The sequence below is a fragment of the Prunus avium genome, chromosome 7 (assembly GCF_965620075.1).
Source record: "Prunus avium chromosome 7, drPruAviu1.hap1.1, whole genome shotgun sequence".
NCBI classification, from domain to species: Eukaryota; Viridiplantae; Streptophyta; class Magnoliopsida; order Rosales; family Rosaceae; genus Prunus; species Prunus avium.
In genome coordinates this window covers 24587739-24606300 of record NC_142290.1, presented here as the reverse complement: position 1 = coordinate 24606300, position 18562 = coordinate 24587739, and the positions used below count along the sequence as shown (strand labels likewise).

The window sequence follows — 18562 nt, the reverse complement described above, 5'->3', positions numbered from 1 at the left end:
GTTTGAAGAAAGGGTTTGGTGTTTGGTTGCATAGAGGAGAGAGTTGCAGAGAGAGACGGAGTCGTAGGGAGAGAGGCAGAGAGGAAGAAGAAAGGGTGGGTGGGTCCCACCCCTCTGTTTATTAAATTTTTTTTTTTCATTTTATATGTCATACTATTGTATTTTACAGTATTTAATTATTTTTAACATATGAAATGACCAATTTGCCCTCATATTTAACAGCAAATTGGATGAAATGTTCGAATTTTTACGGTGGGGGGAACATTGATAATAAAATTTAATTCGAGCCTGTAATTGGCTAAAAAAAAAGGTCAGGGGGTAAATTGAGAGTTATGTACAAGTTCAGGAGGCAATTCGGCAGTATACCCAATATAAAATGCAAATCCCTAACCCTCCGTTTGGATGAAGCAATTGAAAATTACGTAGAATTCTAAAATGACAGAATTTAGAATTCCATCATTTCAATTTCTAGCAATTGAAGATTTTAGTGTTTAGATAAGTATGTCGAATTTTGTAAATAACGGAATTTTGTAAATGGCACCATGAAAATTATGAATTGACGCCTATTTTGGTGGGAATTAAACTCGGGAATTTGATGCCCCAATTTCCATGATTTTTTCCTTGAGTCATTTAATAAATTCCACTCTTAAGTTGCCAAACAAGGGAATTATCAATTTCAACTCTTAAATTCTCGACTTTTAGCTAAATTTAGAGTTATTTTCCCTCATCCAAACAGAGGGTAATTGATACATAAACCCCAAAAAATCCACAAATTGAAGGAAGAGAAGAGGATGAAAACAGAAACAAAGAGGATGCTGAAGAAAATAGGAGCTTTTTTTTTCTTTCTTTTTCTTTTTTATCCAAAAAAAAATCCATTAAACAACCAAAACAGCCCGAAGCAAACAGCAACATGCCAACATCGAAAACAAGAAGAAGAAACTAAGAAAAATAGGAAACAGTGGCAAGGAAAAGAAAAAAACCCATAAATATAATATGTAAAAATATTTGTGAGGCCATACTTTCGTTTCGTAGTAAGGGAGGGAAGGGCTTCTTCAGAAAAGTTTGAAGGCGGCGATTGTTGGGCAACCAAAGCCCAATCTTTATGCGCACAGCGGACCGGAAGTATATAAGTTGGTCCAAGAGATGAACGCAAACCCTTCTTCTCTGCTACCGCTATATCCCGGCTCAAGCCCTAACTCGAGAGCATTCCTTTCGTCCAGTCCGATCCGATCCTTCCCAATGGCTGAAGCTGCTCATCCCATAATGAAACTCCTGTTATTCTCTGGAATTTCTGTAATGAGTTATAAAATTTATAGTCTCACAAATGAAGCAACGACACTGATGCTAGAAGCGGACAAAAACATGGACGAGTTTGATAGGTAATTGTTAATCATGTTGGTTCTTCTGGTCTTTGCATCTCTATATTGACACACAGACGTTCACACCTCAGGAATCACCGGCATTTATAGTTTGACTTTCCTTGTTTTCCAATAGGACCTATGATAGCGTTACAATTTACGACATCATCGATGTGTACCGGGAATGGAGGGAAAAACAAACCTTTCTGGACACCATTGCGTCTGCACGCAGATCCAGGTAGGTATATCGCAGTTAGTTATCTTGGTTTTGATTGATCTATCTATGTAATTTTTAAATGTTGGCCTTTTGGGCACTCCACCACTCTTAGGTTTCTTGCTGCACTATTTTAGGTTTGCGTGACTTGATTACTTTATATATTCTTTGCATGCAAATCCCCCTCAACTGATTCAACACCCAAACCTGAATCAGTAACTCAAAATCGTCACTCAAATCCCCCTCTCTCTCCCTCTCTTCCTTTTTATTAATTTATTTTTTCTGGTAATCTCTCTTTAATTTGATTGCATGTCTACTTCTGCATTTCTCAACTATCTTCTTCGCTCTCTTCCTCTACTACTCCATAACCCATCTCCCTCTACAGCTCGGTTCCTTCAGCAACTCTCTCTGTAATTTCTTCACTTCAAGCCATGCTAGTACATAAGTTGCTTGTAAAATATCTGATTTCACCAAATAAGATAACTACAACGAGATCGAGATATTATATTGGTTTTGTTATGCTAGTACATAAGTTGCTTACCCACTGTTATTGTACTGGTTTTGTTCTGCATCCACTTATTTCCTTTTGTTTTTAGCATGTATAGTCGGACTTGACTTGTTTGTGTGTGAATAGGGATGCTAGTGTGGGGAAGATGCCAGAGGAATAGTTTTGTGCTTCAAATACTGATCGCCCGAGCCTCATCTCTTCCATGACTTGTTTCTATGTTCCTCAATTTGTTAGTGTAGATATACATCCCCTTTTATATGTAAGCACATGAAATTCATTGCTGGTTCATAGGGGAAGGGAAATATGATCAGAATATGTATGGATTGTGTATTTCGTCATACCAGCGGATTAAGTATTGGGCTTTGTGTCATTTTCTTTTCAAATGTATTATGTATTGGTTTACAACGGCAATAAAACTTTTCATGTGGTAGTATGTATTGTATTATGTATCTTCTTGATCTCACAAGAAGTTTGTAAAAATTTTCTCAAAACTTGTATTAAGTATTTTAGGACTATGTGCAAAAATCTCTTTTATCTTTTATTCAGTCAAATGAAGTGTACATCTTCTTTTATACTAAACCTTTAGAATGCTTTTTTTTCTCGGACAAGACATGGGTTATTTTGCATGCGTATGGTGAGAAGCATATGTTGCTATCTATTGCAGCCGAAAGATCTTCTTTTAACAAAATGTATCAACACATCATATCAATTTGGGAGAAGATTTAATCATATAAATCTTCTATTAGGAGAAATAGAAGATTTAAAAATCAATACGTATTGCGCAACTTAGACCATAGCGAGAAATAGAAGATTTAAAAATCAATACATATTGCACAACATACTTAATAAATAAGATCCACAACCACAAATATGCATCTCATCCCATGTCATCACCTGCAATATGTTATTATATAACAAACAAAGAGAAGAGTAAGTAAGAGTAAATAAAGGATCAAGCAAAACAAAAACACACATTTGGAAGTGATTCTAGATAGACGAATAATTTAAGTGATTTTATGGAGAAGCACATGTGAAGTGTTTCTCCCCATAATCACTTAAAATAACTAAAAAGTGATTCCTTTGAATAAGCACATCCGCAAAAGTGATTCCAGACAAATCTAGATGTAAATACGAAAATACACAAAATAAAATAAAAATAAACAGATTAAACCTTCGTCCATGGGTATTTGAAGCAGAAGACTCTGTAGCTCCATTATCACTAATAAAAACAAACAAACTAATAAAAAGAAAGAAAGAAAAACATAATAAATGAAATATAATAAAATCAAAAGAAGTCCACCTTCCAATAAATCCACGCAGTAATTCATTAATCTTTCTCAACTTTTCGACTCTCTTCAGATCACGTGAGAATTCCAATGTCAAGAGTAAAAAAATTGGAGTGGCTCTCGACATAAACTGCACTGAGCCGCGTGAGAGGAAGATTTTAGAGAGAGAGCCACAGCGCTCCATCTACGCACAAAACTATACAAAGATAGTAGGTTGGGGTGTTAGGGATTTAGGGTTTGGGGTCGATTCGAACCTAAAATAAAATATAAAAAATCCAACAACATAAATAAATTAGAATTTCTTACAGTACATAACAGATGCTTCACTTTCATTCAGTTTTTCATTTGAATTCAGAAATCTATACACGGACCCACACACATCATCAAACTCACAACAATAATACTGGAAAAAGAAGCAGAAATACACGGGTTTTTTTTTTCTTTCTATTTCAGAGAGAAGCTAGCTTATTTGTTTCTCTTTAACAACCCAAAAATAGTTCAGAAACCCGCCGATCTAAAACAACCCAAACAAAATAATCAGAAACCAATAGAATAAACGAAAATTGGACAATGAATTCCTTCAAATGCAAACTAAGCGCAGGGAAAAGAACCAACCTTTGAATCCGATCTGGGTATCGAGACCAACCCTCTTGTTATTTGTTGAGAGGCAGACGAGAAAGAGAGAGAGTCGAGAGGTAGACGGAGATGAGACCAAAGCAGAGGGAGTAAGTGTCAGAGTGTGTGTGCGTGAGCAAAAGGCTAGGGTTATAAACTTATGAACGAATTTTTATATTATAGGGTTATTTGAGGGATGGGGGCGCTCAGTCGTTGGATCTCTTTTAATGAGATCTTGCGGCTGTGGTTGTTTTAAATGTTTTTACCGTTTTCTCTCTTACGACCCGCAAATACAATCTCCCGAGAAAAGCTAAGGCGCACATGCAGAAAAGAATGACAGAAGGGGAAGAAATCACCCTTCTACCATCGCGAGCTGAAGCGCAGACTCGCCGTTGCGAGCTCAGCTTGCGAGATTCCTATGGCAATCAGGTATGAGTATCGATGGCCATGGTCTTTTTTTTTTCCTCTCTCTTTTCTCCATCTGGGTTGTGGTTTTCAATTTGGGGTTTTGAGATAGGTTTCTAATCTGGTTTGAAGATTTCTGAGCAAGCGGTTGAGATTACACCTGATTTTTTGTGGGTTTGTTGATTTCGATTATCATGTATATCTGATTTCTGAGCGAGTTGTAATGGATATGAGAAAACAAAAAACCATTTGAACTTCTTGATTATTGGAATAAACTTTGAGTTTTGAATTTCTATTCACGTTCATGACAATTTTCTCTACTTTTTGTTGATTTTTATTGAGTTTCATTCATGCTTCTCATTCGTTTTTTTTTTTATAAAGAAAAATGACTGGCAGTGGGTTAGTTCTAGGACTCACTAATCTGCAATAATAGAGAATGAGTTTGTAAAAATTTAGGTGATTTACTTATTGTTGTTAAGTTAACAGATATAACTGTTTGAAATGGAATACAGAAAAATGGCCTCCCTCCTTAGCTTCCTTGCGGTTGGTTGTCGGCAAGGACAAAGGGGATCAGAGTGCTGCTGGGGTTTTTTAGGCTGTCTTGTATAATTATTTGGTTATTTATTGGGTGGGTTTTCTGATTTGGTGCTTTGGATTCTGTTAGGGTTTCTCAGTCCTCAATTAGAATATTTGAGGATTGATTAAAGGCATATCCTTGGGAAAGAAGAGAAAGTCGAAGGCCACTAGCCTCGACGATAGTGGAGCGAGTCATGTACACCTCCTTATACAGCCCTACTAATTCCCTCTTTTAGCTTTACATTCAGAACGTGAAGAACCAAAAGCTCATTCCAAGCCGGTGAACGGACGCCCTTGTACGTCTCTCTCACTCTCTCTCTCTCTCTCTCCCCTTTATGATGTTCTTAATTGTTATTAATTCATCTTATCGCAGATTCCATCATTCAGTTTTGATTCTTAATCAAGATCAAATTAAAGTTTTACTTCATTTTTTTTATTTATAGTTTTTATAATTATTGTTAGAAATTGGGGAATCATATATTGTGTGGTTCATGGTGTGTGTTTTGTTTGGTTCATGAGTCAGTACATTTTCTTGATTCTTGCTATTATTCTGGTATCTCAGTTGTATTTCGTGTTCATTTCTCTAACCTAAAAACCATCTAAAGCTCTACATGATCTGTAATATGATTCACCGCAGCTGGACCTGCATTGGCACTATGGGTCCACTCACTTCCTTAAAGATACAGAAACTAAAGGTCAAATCTGTTGTCTATCAAATTATCACAGCTTTTTCATATTAAACTACTTTACTATGTTTTCTGTCTGCCTTTGAACATTCAGATGGTCGTTTTCTGTTGTATGTCTTGAATTTGATGAAAATGACATTGATTCTCTATTCGAAACAGTGTCATGCAAGCAGCAGACCGCTGAGTATTGTAAGGGTATTTGTAGAGACTTACGAACGTTGAGTTGCAGAGACTTACAATGCTTAGGTGTATTTGTACTCCCCTCATATATTTTTGGTTAGAAATCAACATTGGTTCTCACTAAGTACTGAGCTAATTCTTTGCACTTTCTGTTTTGTCATTGGTTTTGTTCATTTAATATGAAGAGAAGTTTTTCCAGTTATTAGGAAGAAGTTATTCCTAATATTATTGAGTATTTATCTGCTGATCAGACTAGCAATGATTTGTTCATATTCACAGCAGCTTTTGGAAATCCTACGTAAAAAAGCCAATGCTATTGGTTGGACCAAGCCTTGGTGCTGTTGTTGCAATTGAATTTGCAGTCAACCATCCAGAACCTGTAAGTGATCTCCATTGTTCTCATTGAGCAATACTAGCTAGCACATTAATCACAACTGATTTCAATTACTTCTTCTGTTCTCATTGATGAGCAACCGCGCATTGTTGAGCAATATCGTCCTTGTGTTGTAGGGACTGAAGAAGATAATTAGATAGAGGAACCTTCAGAGCCTAACAGATATGCTGTCATTGCCAAAGACATATTTATCATTTATTTAATTTGATGCCCTCTTTACAGTGACTACATTTAAAAACAAAACTAGCCCATTTAAAAACTTTTTTGTATACTTGTAACCAAATTTTCTTTAAATAATCATAAATATGGTTTGGGATATAAAACTAGGTTCATGTTTAAAATTTTGTTAGAACAAAACTGCAGATGTTTCTCAACCTCGGCCTTGAGCCAAGGCAATCAGTGCGACCCTAGGCCCCATCTTAAGGGAGGTCCCAATTTTTAGAACATCAAATGATCTTTCCTAGGCCTTAAAATTTCAAAGAAAATTAAAAAAGAACTGATTTTCAACGAACAAATACCATAATCATAAAGGAGAGTACATCATACGCGCATAAACTATGAAAATTTGTTGTCATCCTGAAACAGGACCAAGTACAGTGTAAATAATTTCATAATAAATCTCAATAAAAGAGAGTGAATTAGACTCTAAACTTAATCCCTCTTGTATACCTGATAACCCTACCTTCATAACCTTTCTCGGTGGAAAAAAAAAAATTGAGTATAAGTAAGAGATTCAAAATCAGTAAACAAGACCAGAAATAGGCAAATCAAAGTACTAATGAAGACAAAAAAATTAAGAAGAAAATTAAATCACAGAGAAGTTTTGAACAGCTGGTACCAAGAAGGAAAAATCAATTAAATGGTGTTTTAGGAATAATGGTGGGTGGAAATATAGAATTTTATTTTTTCAAATTTATATGGTGGGTGAAAAGATAAGATGGGTGGGGAAATATGACAAAGAGGTGGAAATAGCAGCACTCTTTTTTAATCGTGTGAGAAGTTTAATTCAATGAATTTATAGCCGGTTTGAAGTTCATATGTATGGATATAATTTGATGTCGTTTGATTTTATGTTTAGCTATAAAAAATAAAAAAAATAAAAATAAAAAGAGCCCGGCCCAAAAAATGCCTAGGCCCTAAGAACCCAGCCCAAGCCCGAATTTTAAAAATCGGTTGGGGCTACATATTATTAGGTGAAGACGACTGGGGTTAAACCTCAGCCGTTAGAAACATCCAACGGCCGAATAAGATCATATTTATTTGTTCAACCCTAACCCCAGACCCAATATCTTTCTGTAGTTTTTGGTTTTGTACGCCGTCTGTCTCATCTCATTGAGCGAGTCCTACTAGTACTACTACTCCTCCCAATCAATCAATATGAAAGACATTGCTGGTCGTTTGGTTCTTGGTGCCGTTGCATTTATGGCCACTCTTTCTTTTTCGAGAACGCGCGCGGAAGACATTAACGAGCTGAATCGTGTTGTTATGGAAATCAAAGCTGAGAGGTAGTTTCATCATATCTTATTCATTTTGATCACAAGATTTTATTATTATCGTTACTTTTCTTTGTATTCTTTTTGTCTATTTTTTTTCCGTAATCTCTCATTATTATTTTTCGTCTTCTTATCTTTGTAAATTGGACTTGCCTTTGTATGCAATTGGCAGGAATTCGGGGAGGCACGCACTGCGGACTTCCTCTTTCTCTTCTTGTTAATTTGGATCTTATATTTCCTGTGGGAGTTTATTTTATTTTCCTTTATCATTATAATTAATAAACAGAGTTGCAAATACAGTAACATGAATTGGTTTTAGATCTGCAACATGAATTTGTTGTTTGTTGTTTGGTCTGAATAAAACTAAAACAAGAATAGATTATGAAAGCCTTCCTGGAGGACAAGGGAAAACTCCCACACAAACATCTTACGTGCTTCAGCCTCCGAAAATCGCCAACTTGAAAATACCCACCATCATATTAGTCCTTGTCACCACATCCTTCTCGGGATCATATCATAAAGCCTACGAGCCTCATCAATCTGACCCTCTTGAATCAGGCATCTGCCAAAAGAGTGATTCAGCCTCCGAAATCATGCTCTCTAACCATCGAAGTCCACGATACAACTTTCCTTTCGGGCATCAAATCAAACACTTTCCTAGCCTCAATAATCATCCCATTCTTGACGTAACCGGATATCAAACCGTTCCAAGAAACCGTATTGCTCTCCAGCATTCTATCAAACAGTTTTTGGGCTTCTCCTGGTTGATTACTTTGGAAATAACCTGCAACTATTGAGTTCCAAGACACAATAGTTTTGTCAGGCATTTGATCAAACACCCTTCGGGCTTTCTCAATTTGGCCAAGCCGAGCAAACCGAGCAATTTGAGAGTTTGAGGAAATTGCAAAACCAGTGCAGTATTTCCGAGATAGAATAAACTGATCAAACACCCTTCCTTCTTCTGGTTCTTCGAGTTGTTTGGTGCCGCCATTTTATTTTCAAATGGGAAAACCTGGCCTTTTCATCTTTCTGTCGACAATATGAGGATTGGTGTGATTTGGCCAAATTTTGAACATTAGATTTTTGACTCTATATTTATTATAATTTTAAACAATACCACATAATCTTTCAAATAATTTCAAAATTTCCCCCACCCGTATCTTGACGATATCTTAATAAGTGTTACATCAAAAAAAATTTCAAAGGTAGGAAGGGAGAGTTGAATTTACTCACACAATGGTGCCTAGGGGTTTCGAATCTAAGACCAATAGTTTTAGACCAAACATACTTTTCCACTATAATATGACCCCATTGGCTCATCATATCTATAATATGCTCATAATGTGGTTCTATACAGAGTCCTAATTGATTTTACGTCATCAAGATCCTCAAATTTAAAAAAAGTGCAGCCCTCCTTTTGAAATTTCTGATCCCTGCGATTATTTGCATATGGATTCCTGTCTTGAGATTTCTTCAAACACAATCTGTATATGTCATGCCAATTGTCTTTTCAGTGATTGCCATTGTTTTTCATATTGTCATTACAATGATTTGGTGCATTGGACAACCTCTTGGTTTCTTGGGAGCTCCACCACTTGCAGCCTCAATTTCTCTATGGCTATCTGTTCTTATGTTGGCCTTCAATGTTAATTGTACAAGAAGTTTTGAGTGTACATGGGAAGGGTTTTCATTTGAATCTTTCGATTATATCGTCACCAGCTTAAAACTGTCCCTCCCCTCTGCAACAATGGAATGGGAGGATTGATGCCAAACTCTACAAAAACCACTTCACTACTTGCAATGTGGTAAGCTGCTTTAATATATATTTCTCAGTTTTTTCTACTATAACATATTATTATTCTGGTTACTGCAAGCTACGAATATAATTTGGTGTCGTTTGATTTTGTGTTAAAAAAAAAAAAAAAAAGAAGAAGAGCCCGGCCCATAAAATGTCTAGGCCCTAAGAACCCAGCCCAAGCCCGAACTTTAAAAATAGCTTGGGGCTACATATTATTAGGTGAAGAAGACTAGGGTTAAACCTCAGCCGTTAGAAACATCCAACGGCCGAGTAAGATGATATCTTTCTTTAGTTTTTGGTTTTGTACGCCGTCTTGTCTCATTTCATTGAGCGAGCCCTCCTGCTACTCCACCCAATCAATCAATATGGCACACCCTGCTGTTCTTTTGGTTGTTGGTGTCATTTCATTTAATGGTTTTCTTTGGTTTTCGAGAACGCGCGATGAAGACATTAAGGATCTGAATCGTATTGTTCTAGAACTCGAAAGTGAGAGGTAGTTTCATCATATCTTATGCACTGGAAGCTTTATTATTTGTATAATTCTCTTATTCATTTTGATCACAAGATTTTATTATTATCGTTTCTTTTCTTTGTATTCTTTTTGTCTATTTTTTTCCTTTTTCTTATCTTTGTAAATTGGACTTGCCTTGTATGTAATTAGGAGGATTACGGAGAGGGAGCAACGCTATGACGCACGATGGAGTTTGAAAAGCGCATCACTCAGGTCTCCTATTTCTCTTCTTAATTTGAATCTTATATTTCCTGGGGGTTTTTTTGATATTTTATTTTCCTTTATCATTATTATTAATAAATAATAACATAACTCATAAACATGGTTTGGGATATAAAACCAGGTTCATGTTCTTACTCTTCTCTTTGTTTGTTATATAATGTGTTGTAGGTGATGTCATGGAATGGGATGCATTTTGTGGTGGTTGGATCCTTGAAATTAGGAGTGTAACTTTCTGGGTCAAGGTGGAGAAAGAGAGCTATGTTCAGGATATTACTCAATTTTTTTCAATTTATTCTTTTCATCAGAAATTGGAAAATGATGAAGAACCCTATGCTCTTTGGGTCTTGATTGACTGCAACATTAACAAGTGCTGCAAATACAGCAACATGAATTGGTTTTAGACCTGCAATATGAATTTGTTGTTTTTTGTTTTGTCTGAAGAATAAGTACTTCATTAAGAAACGCCAAAGTAGCGCCAGCAAAACACAGCAAATAAGACAGGCTAAACTAAGCTCCAGATATAGAGCCGAGATAAGCAGCCTAAAAGTCACAAAACAGCTAAACTAAAACAACAATAAATTATGAAAACCTCCCTGGAGGACAAGGGAGGCCATCTAACGGTAAAACTCCCACAAGAGACGGAGGTAGCTTGACAGCTCCGCTCTGATTCCAGTCGCTGCGCCCTTGTGCGCTGTGCGGTTCAAATTCCTTGACACCCAACTCTAATGGACCGATTTAAAACAAACAGAGATCTTCTTAAACTCATTGAGAAGAGGTTGGATTGCCCAAACACAATTTTTTACTCATCTGACTCCATCCACCAGAATCTTCAAATCCGTCTCGAGGATAATGTCGTGAAATTACGATTTAGAGCAAATTTGATTGCGCAAAGGATTACGATTTAGAGCAAATTTGATTGCGCAAAGGCCAGCAGCCGCCTTTGGAACTAGAGTCGAGTTGCAATGGAATGAAGTTGCTAAACCACCACAAAAAGATCCGATAGCATCTCTAGCAACTACATTGAGCCCTGCAAAATGAGAGTCCTTTTTCAACGCTCCATCGAAATTTATTTTCGCATAGTTTGACATTGAAGGCCCCCCACCTTGAGCAATCATGTTTTGATCATCTGAGGCATCCCCAAAAGGCACATGTGATTTGGCCTTAGCATCTAAAAACTCCCCACAGTTTTACATTGCTTGATCAATAGTAAGCCGAGGATCAATATGGCTGCCCTTAAAGATAAAATTACATCTAGTCTTCCATATCTCCCAGCATATGAAGCTAATACTAGTAAGCAGAAGCTGAGCTTCCTGCTTGCTTAATCCTAGAAAATTAATAACTCCCTAGAGCTATCTGTCTTAGGGGTGGGCGCGGTCCGATTCGGTCCGATTTCCACCTCAAATCTAAATCGGAATTGGTACTATTTAACCGATTCGATTTGGTTTGGTTTTAGTGAAAAGAATTATGAAACCGACCAGTTCGGTTTTCGGTTTTGGCCTAATGATTTTTTTTTTTCAAATTATTATTTTTTAATACAAATTCCAACTAAAATTTTATTTTTTGGGTTTGAAAATTAACAAATGATCCAATTTCTTGAAAAGAGAGATATTGGGCCTTGAAAAGAGAGATGTTTTGAAGTTGGGCTCGGGGAATTATTAGTTATGAGATTAAAAATGTAGCATTGGATTTAAATAATTTTGTAAAAAAAATAAAATAATACACAACCAGTCCGGTCTGGTTTGGTAAGGTGTGTAACCAGAACCAGAATCGGTTGGAACCAGTTCGGTCCGGTTCGGTGCTAGTTTGTTGACTTTTTTGTTCAACCGGTCTTTTTTCCTATTTTTCCATCCGTTTCGGCTCGGTGTTCCTGTTTTCCGGTCCCGATGCCCACCCCTAATATGCCTACAGAAGAGAAACCTCTCATATCGACTTTGTAGTTCAATGGGGCACCAAACAACACAACATTAGTCCAGGGACATAAGAACAAAAGGTGCTCAATTGTTTCTTCCTCCACACCACAAATAGGACACACTGGGGTGTCAAGAATTTTCCTTTTATAGAGATTCCAATGAGTAGAGATGGCATTAGATAATACCCTCCGGAGGAACCTTCTAATTTTTGGCATAGTTTCAATCTTCCATATACACACCCAGACCTCTTTTGGTATTGAGTGGGAGGCCGAAACTGTCGCATGAATTCCATATGAACACCGAGTATGTATTCTTCTGTATCCTATCTAAGATCAATTGGAATAAGGATGGGGACAGGAAAACCAAATTCTTCCATATTACAACGATGGTTCGAAGAAGAAGAAATAAAATCCTTGGTCTCAAAGATGATACGGGGAACTGAATTACTGATATTGATGGCATTACAACTATTGCCACCACATATTTTCAGCAGCTTTTCAATGTTGATCAAACTTGTTATGGCACTACTATTCCCCGAGGCTAATCAACACTTGCTAGACATGATGTTGCTCCCTTTGAACAATACTGAAATTAAAAATAGTTTGTTCTCAATTGGCCCTTATAAAGCCCCTGGTCCGGACGGTTTTGCTGCTTGTTTTTATCAACAGTGTTGGGATGTTTGTGGTGATGAGGTGTGTGACCTTGTCAAACATGTTATTTCTTCTGGGGAAGTTTCCCCTGACCTTGCTAAGACCCTGATTGTGCTTGTCCCTAAGGTGCCTAGCCCTTTGGCTATGGCGCAAATGAGACCTATTAGCTTGTGCAACACCACCTACAAGGTTATCTCAAAGATTCTGGTGAATAAGCTTCGTCCGTTGCTCAAACAATTGATCACCCCTAATCAAGTTAGCTTCATACCTGGAAGATCAATTTCAGACAATATTCTTGTGGCTCAGGAACTCCTTCATAAATTCAGGCACTCCAAAGGGATAAAAGGTTTTATTGCTTGGAAAATTGACCTCTCTAAAGCTTATGACAGAGTGAACTGGAATTTTCTGGAATATATTCTGAGAGAGATCAATCTTCATGAGTCTACAATCCAACTGATCATGCAATGTGTCTCCACGGTTCAATTCCAAATTCTTGTGAATGGTGAAACTACCACGCCTTTTGTTCCTGCACGAGGAGTGCGACAGGGGGATCCCCTCTCACCGTATTTGTTTTTGTTCTGTCTTGAGAAGCTTGCTCACCTGATTAGTGAGGCTGTTGTCAAGAATGAGTGGAGAGCTGTCAATATCTCTAGAAATGGCCCTAAGATCTCCCACCTGTGTTTTGCGGATGATCTGCTCCTTTTTGCTGAAGCTAGTACCAGACAGGCTAGAGTGATGAAGCGATGTCTTGTAAGATTTTGCCTAGCTTCTGGCCAGGTTATCAGTTTTGAGAAGTCCCAAATATTTTGCTCTCCAAATGTTAGTACTAGCCTTGCTATGGAGATTAGTAGAATTTGTGGTTCTCCGCTGACTCTCAATCCTGGCAAGTACTTGGGGGTCCCTTTAATTCATAGCAGAATCACAAAGGCCACCTATAGAAGTGTGGTGGACAAAGTGCAGTAGAAGCTTACTGCATGGAAAGCTAAGTTGCTAAGTTTTCTTGGCAGAGCTACGCTAATCCAATTTGTGGCTGCTTCTATCCCATTGTATACTATGCAAACCATTAAGATGCCTATAAGTATCTGTGATGAGTTGGATAAAATTAATAGGAACTTTTTGTGGGGCAGCAATGGTGACAACTCGAGAACCCACCTTGTCAATTGGGGTTCTATCTGTATGAGTAAGAAGAAAGGTGGTCTTGGCCTTAAGCATACAGCTCTTATGAACCAATCTATGCTGGCCGAGGTTGGATGGAGACTGTTGCAACAAAAAGATAACCTTTGGTCTGATACTTTGACTAAAAAATACCTACAAGGGAATAGCTCGAGCATCATTAGGAATGGAAGGCCTATGTCTTCTTCCCCCTCCCCTACATGGCGTGCTATTGAACATGGTGTTGACGTCTTGAAAATGGAGTGAAAATTAGAGTGTGTAACGGGTTGCACGCCCTCTTTAGGATTGATTATTGGTTTGGTGATGGCCTTCTGATTCAGAGTGTTGAGGGAATGGATGAAGATAAACTCCAGTTGAAAGTTGCTGACTACCTTGCTCATGGAACTTGGGATCTTCAGAAGTTAAAGGAAGACTTACCTCTTGAGATGGTTGCCCATATCATTTGTGTCCATGCTGGGTTATGTTGTAAACTTGACTCACCTATTTGGAAACATACTTCTAATAGTTCTTCTAGTGTCAAATATGCTTACAGGGCTAACTGCAGGGACTTTTCTAGTATGGATGCTAGCTTGTAACATCTTGGAAAAAATAAAAATAAAAATAAAAAATAAAATAAAATAACATATAAAAAAAGGATATTAAGCAAATATATTTGGTTAACTTAATTATGAGTTATAAATAAATTTAATTTTAAAATAAAATAAAATATTTATTAATTAAAAATATTTAAAAAAAACAAAAAAAAGAGGAGGCAACGTGTAAGCCAAGCCTTCTTCCCTCCTTCATTCCTTCCCCCTTCCCTCTTACAATCCCTTCAAAAAAATCTGGTTTTGATCTCAATTTAGATGAGTTGTAAACCTAGGATAGATGAGTCACCTAGTCTAAGCTAAGAAAAATTAATTGCTAAACTAAGATAAATTTTTCGAATGAAAGAAATGGAAGTTGGGGTGAGGAAGAAAGGAGAAGATAGGAGGAAGAGAAGAAGAGAGTTTCTAAGGTGAGTTGATTTCGAAATTTCTGGTTTTAACCTTGTGGTTGTGTGATTTTAATCTCTTAAAGAATAATTTGAGTCATTTGAATGTTAGGAAGATTGAATTGGAAGAGGTTGAACCTCTATTTTCGGATTGGGTGTATAGAACATTTTTTTCAACTATGGGTGTTGTTGATTTTGGTTTCATTTTGAATTTTGATGAGTTCAATTGATAGGTATGAAGTTTAGAAGAGTTTTAGAAGCCTTAGGAACCACTTGGGGTGTTAGAATGGTTGAAAACAATTTTGAACAAAATCTGGAAAATGTTATTTTCTGGAAATTTTCAGCCTGCGAGCCTCACTTTGGATCTCTGTTTCTCCCAATATTTTGAGTGTTTGAGGAAGTCATTTGTTAAACTAGACATGGCAAGGAACAAAAATAAATTATTTTCGTCGATTTTGGTTGAGTTTTGATAGGTTGAACACTTGTGCAAAGTTTGGACCAAGTGTAAATTCTTGTTACCAAGTGTTATGGTAACAAGAATAATCAAGATGACACAATGGAGGTAAAGCTGGCCAATTCCGGATTTCCAGAGCTGTAGTAACATGCTGGATTGGTTGGATAGGCAATACTTGTCCAATGGAGCTCAAATTTGGATATGTTGTAGTTAACATCCATTGGAACAAGTCTCATGAAGATCATGACCTCATCCGAGCACCAGAGCATGTTGATCCCAGGCCAAGAAGTTGACCTACGAAAATGAACAAAAACAAAGTTTATAACCAATAATGCACTTTTAGCTCATTTTCATTCCAACCAAGGTAAAATCTAAGAAAACACAAAACGGAAGTAAAAAGCTATAAAATGTCAAGAACTAACTCAAAATAATGGGTGAATAACATGAAAAATCATGTGTAAAAATGAACCGAACAAACTTCCCAAACTTATCTTTTGCTAGTCCTCGAGCAAAACAGAAACTAAAACAAGACTCAAAACAAATCTTTCCGAACACTTTCCGAAGAGAGAGCGACTCATGCAAATGACTCAAAAGTTTTCACAAGAAAAACTCAGTTTAGACATTAGTCACAAGGCGGCAAAGTTCAGAACACAACATGCTCAAGTGTAGTAGTGTGATGGGCAAATGGAACTCATTCTCCAATTTCAGTTTTCACACAACTTCAAAAATCATACCAAGCACAAATGTAACTTCAAATCTCACCAAAGTTGTCCTCTCACAAATGAATCACTTGGAAGAGGGTTACAATGCATCACTCAATAGTAAATATGAGAATAGAGTTAAACCATAAGGGACTTAACTCACAATTAGCAAGATGAAAAACATGCATGAATATGATCTCAAGAAGGATGCTAAACACTTAAAAGAAGAAGAAAGTGTGCAATTCAAACACATGACATTTAGGATCAATTTAGGTCTTTATTATAGGTTGTAATGGGGCTAAGGGTGCTAGGTGAGTAAGAAATGAAGGATATGGATACAACAAAGTCCAAGGAACTCACAATGTAAGAGCATATAATCGTTGACTAAAAGACTTTGAAACATCACGCTTGAGATTTTCACTCTTTTTTTTTTTTGGTGATCAAATAGACCACAAAGCCTTATACCTCCACTAATTACGATTCACACTCCTTCCTTCCATTTGAACAACCAAGAAACATGGAATTGAATTTGAAACCATTGCCACTTAACCACGACTTTTCTCTTTTCTTTCACCCTTTTAGTGAAGTACTCTTTTTTTTTTTTTTTTTTTTTTTTGAAAGTAATAACCCTTCCCAAACTTAGCATGAAAAACACATCTAAATTAAAGCTCACGAGTTCCTTAGAAAGGTAAATTCTTGTTTTTCAGGCTAAGGCTAGAAGTAATAACTGGTTACTTGAAAGAAAAGGCATACATATAGGCTCAAGGTGGTTAACAATGGAAAATCATGCTTAAGCATGCATAGGGTTAGCTTGAAAGGCACAAACGGTCCAAAGAGGGCCTTAATATCATTTCTCAAATGTCATGTAATCAAATTGCACAAGAATGAGTAACTTTTAAGTGCTCAACCAAATCAATGAATAATGAGATCAAACAACAACTCAGATGACAAGAAAAGTAAGAATATGTGTATAACACTCATGAATTGAAGCACAAGGCTCAAAGCTCACATTATATGGTTATACAAGTCTAATTCATGCTTGATACAATTCTTTGGATCATGCAAGTCCCTCAACTAGAGAATTATGAACCAAATGGCAAGTGCATAGAAGGTTTCAAACATATCGTGCTAAAACGATGCCATTTAGTGAATAACAAATTATTATTTTTTTTAGCATTTTCAATCAAGTCATGTAAACATTCATCACAATCTCATCATATATGTCCGGAAAGTGACTTGAAAACAAAAAGACTCAAAACTGAAAAAGAAAACAAAATAAAAGAAAGCAAGAATTTAAGTGAAACGAAAAAGACTTGCTATCCCTTCCCAAACTTAGAAATAAACATTGTCCTCAATGTTAAAGAATTTAGGCATCAACAACGTTATAACAAGAAATAAAGGGATAAAAGAAATGAAATAATTAACAACAAACAAACAAGTAATAAAACTACAACACAGTTGCAAAACAAAACAAAAACGAAACCAAACATAAACAAATAAAACAGTAAGCCCTAACAACAGTCTCAGACATGCAGAAATCCAACCCAAAGAAACGCACAAACTAAAATGAAAGCCCAACCCAAACGAAAGCCCAAAAGCGAAGAAAGTAAATAAAACAAAGAAACTAAGTCAGAAGCACAAAGAGCGAGAACTCAGAAAAATAGAAAAAGTGGGCCTTGATGTCTCGGCACCTGTGAGTCACGGGCAACCAAGCGAGGGACGTGTCTCGTGCAGAGGTCCCTCTCACATTCTCAAGCCAGAATTATTGGCTTCGTAGGAAGGCGAGACGACTTTTGTTTCTTGAAAGCACTGAAAGGCAGAAATGCAATTAAAGGGGTTGGGGAACGGGTGAGCTAACAAAGGGGGATAGGCCGTAAGGGCCGCGCAACACGCAGAAGCGCAGTGGCTAGGGTTAAGCAGACTAAGTCTATAAAAGAGGAAGAAAAATAGGGGGAAAAACACACAGACTCAGAAACACACTAAAGAGAAAAGAAAGACAAAAGAAAAGAAAGTTCAAATGGCCTCTTCCTATCCATTCTCGTTGGATCTCAACCTAGCTCCACCGACTCAGACTCGGGGCCAAGCAGTGGCACCAGTGTGGATGCCCTACTTTGCCTCCGCACAGGGGCCCGTGACAGTGAATGACTCGATACTGCTGGACAACGATGTTGCCCTTGGAGTTGCTAGAAATCTAGTAACTCCCAAGGATATACAGGTGCTGGGATCAAGGGATGACAACCGGGTCGTGAGCGATGCTCTGGCACTAAGCGTGCAAAGCTCGGCAACAGTCGCAAGTGTGGGTCATCGCCTAATTGCGAAGTCCTATGAGGTGGAGGTGCTAAGAGGTCAGTTGGCGGCGAAGCGAAGTATGGTGGAAGAGTGCCAGAGTATTATTAAAAGTTTAAAAAGGGAAAGGGCAAGGATAGTGGAGGTGAATCGACACCAGCTAGAGGCG

At 37.2% G+C, this 18562-nt stretch overlaps 2 long non-coding RNA genes across 2 annotated transcripts; one reads left to right on the top strand and one right to left on the bottom strand.

Annotated features, from left to right (window-relative positions):
* Nucleotides 1–2805: 2805 nt before the first annotated feature.
* On the bottom strand, nt 2806–4116 carry LOC148293209 (uncharacterized). The gene is made up of 4 exons (XR_015837081.1): nt 3982–4116; nt 3381–3562; nt 3252–3299; nt 2806–2974 (listed from the first exon to the last, which is right to left on the bottom strand). It is a non-coding gene; the product is annotated as an uncharacterized LOC148293209 (long non-coding RNA).
* Nucleotides 4117–7442: 3326 nt separating this feature from the next.
* LOC148293208 (uncharacterized) lies at nt 7443–10678 on the top strand. The gene is made up of 4 exons (XR_015837057.1): nt 7443–7727; nt 7888–10006; nt 10175–10237; nt 10415–10678. It is a non-coding gene; the product is annotated as an uncharacterized LOC148293208 (long non-coding RNA).
* Nucleotides 10679–18562: the final 7884 nt, after the last annotated feature.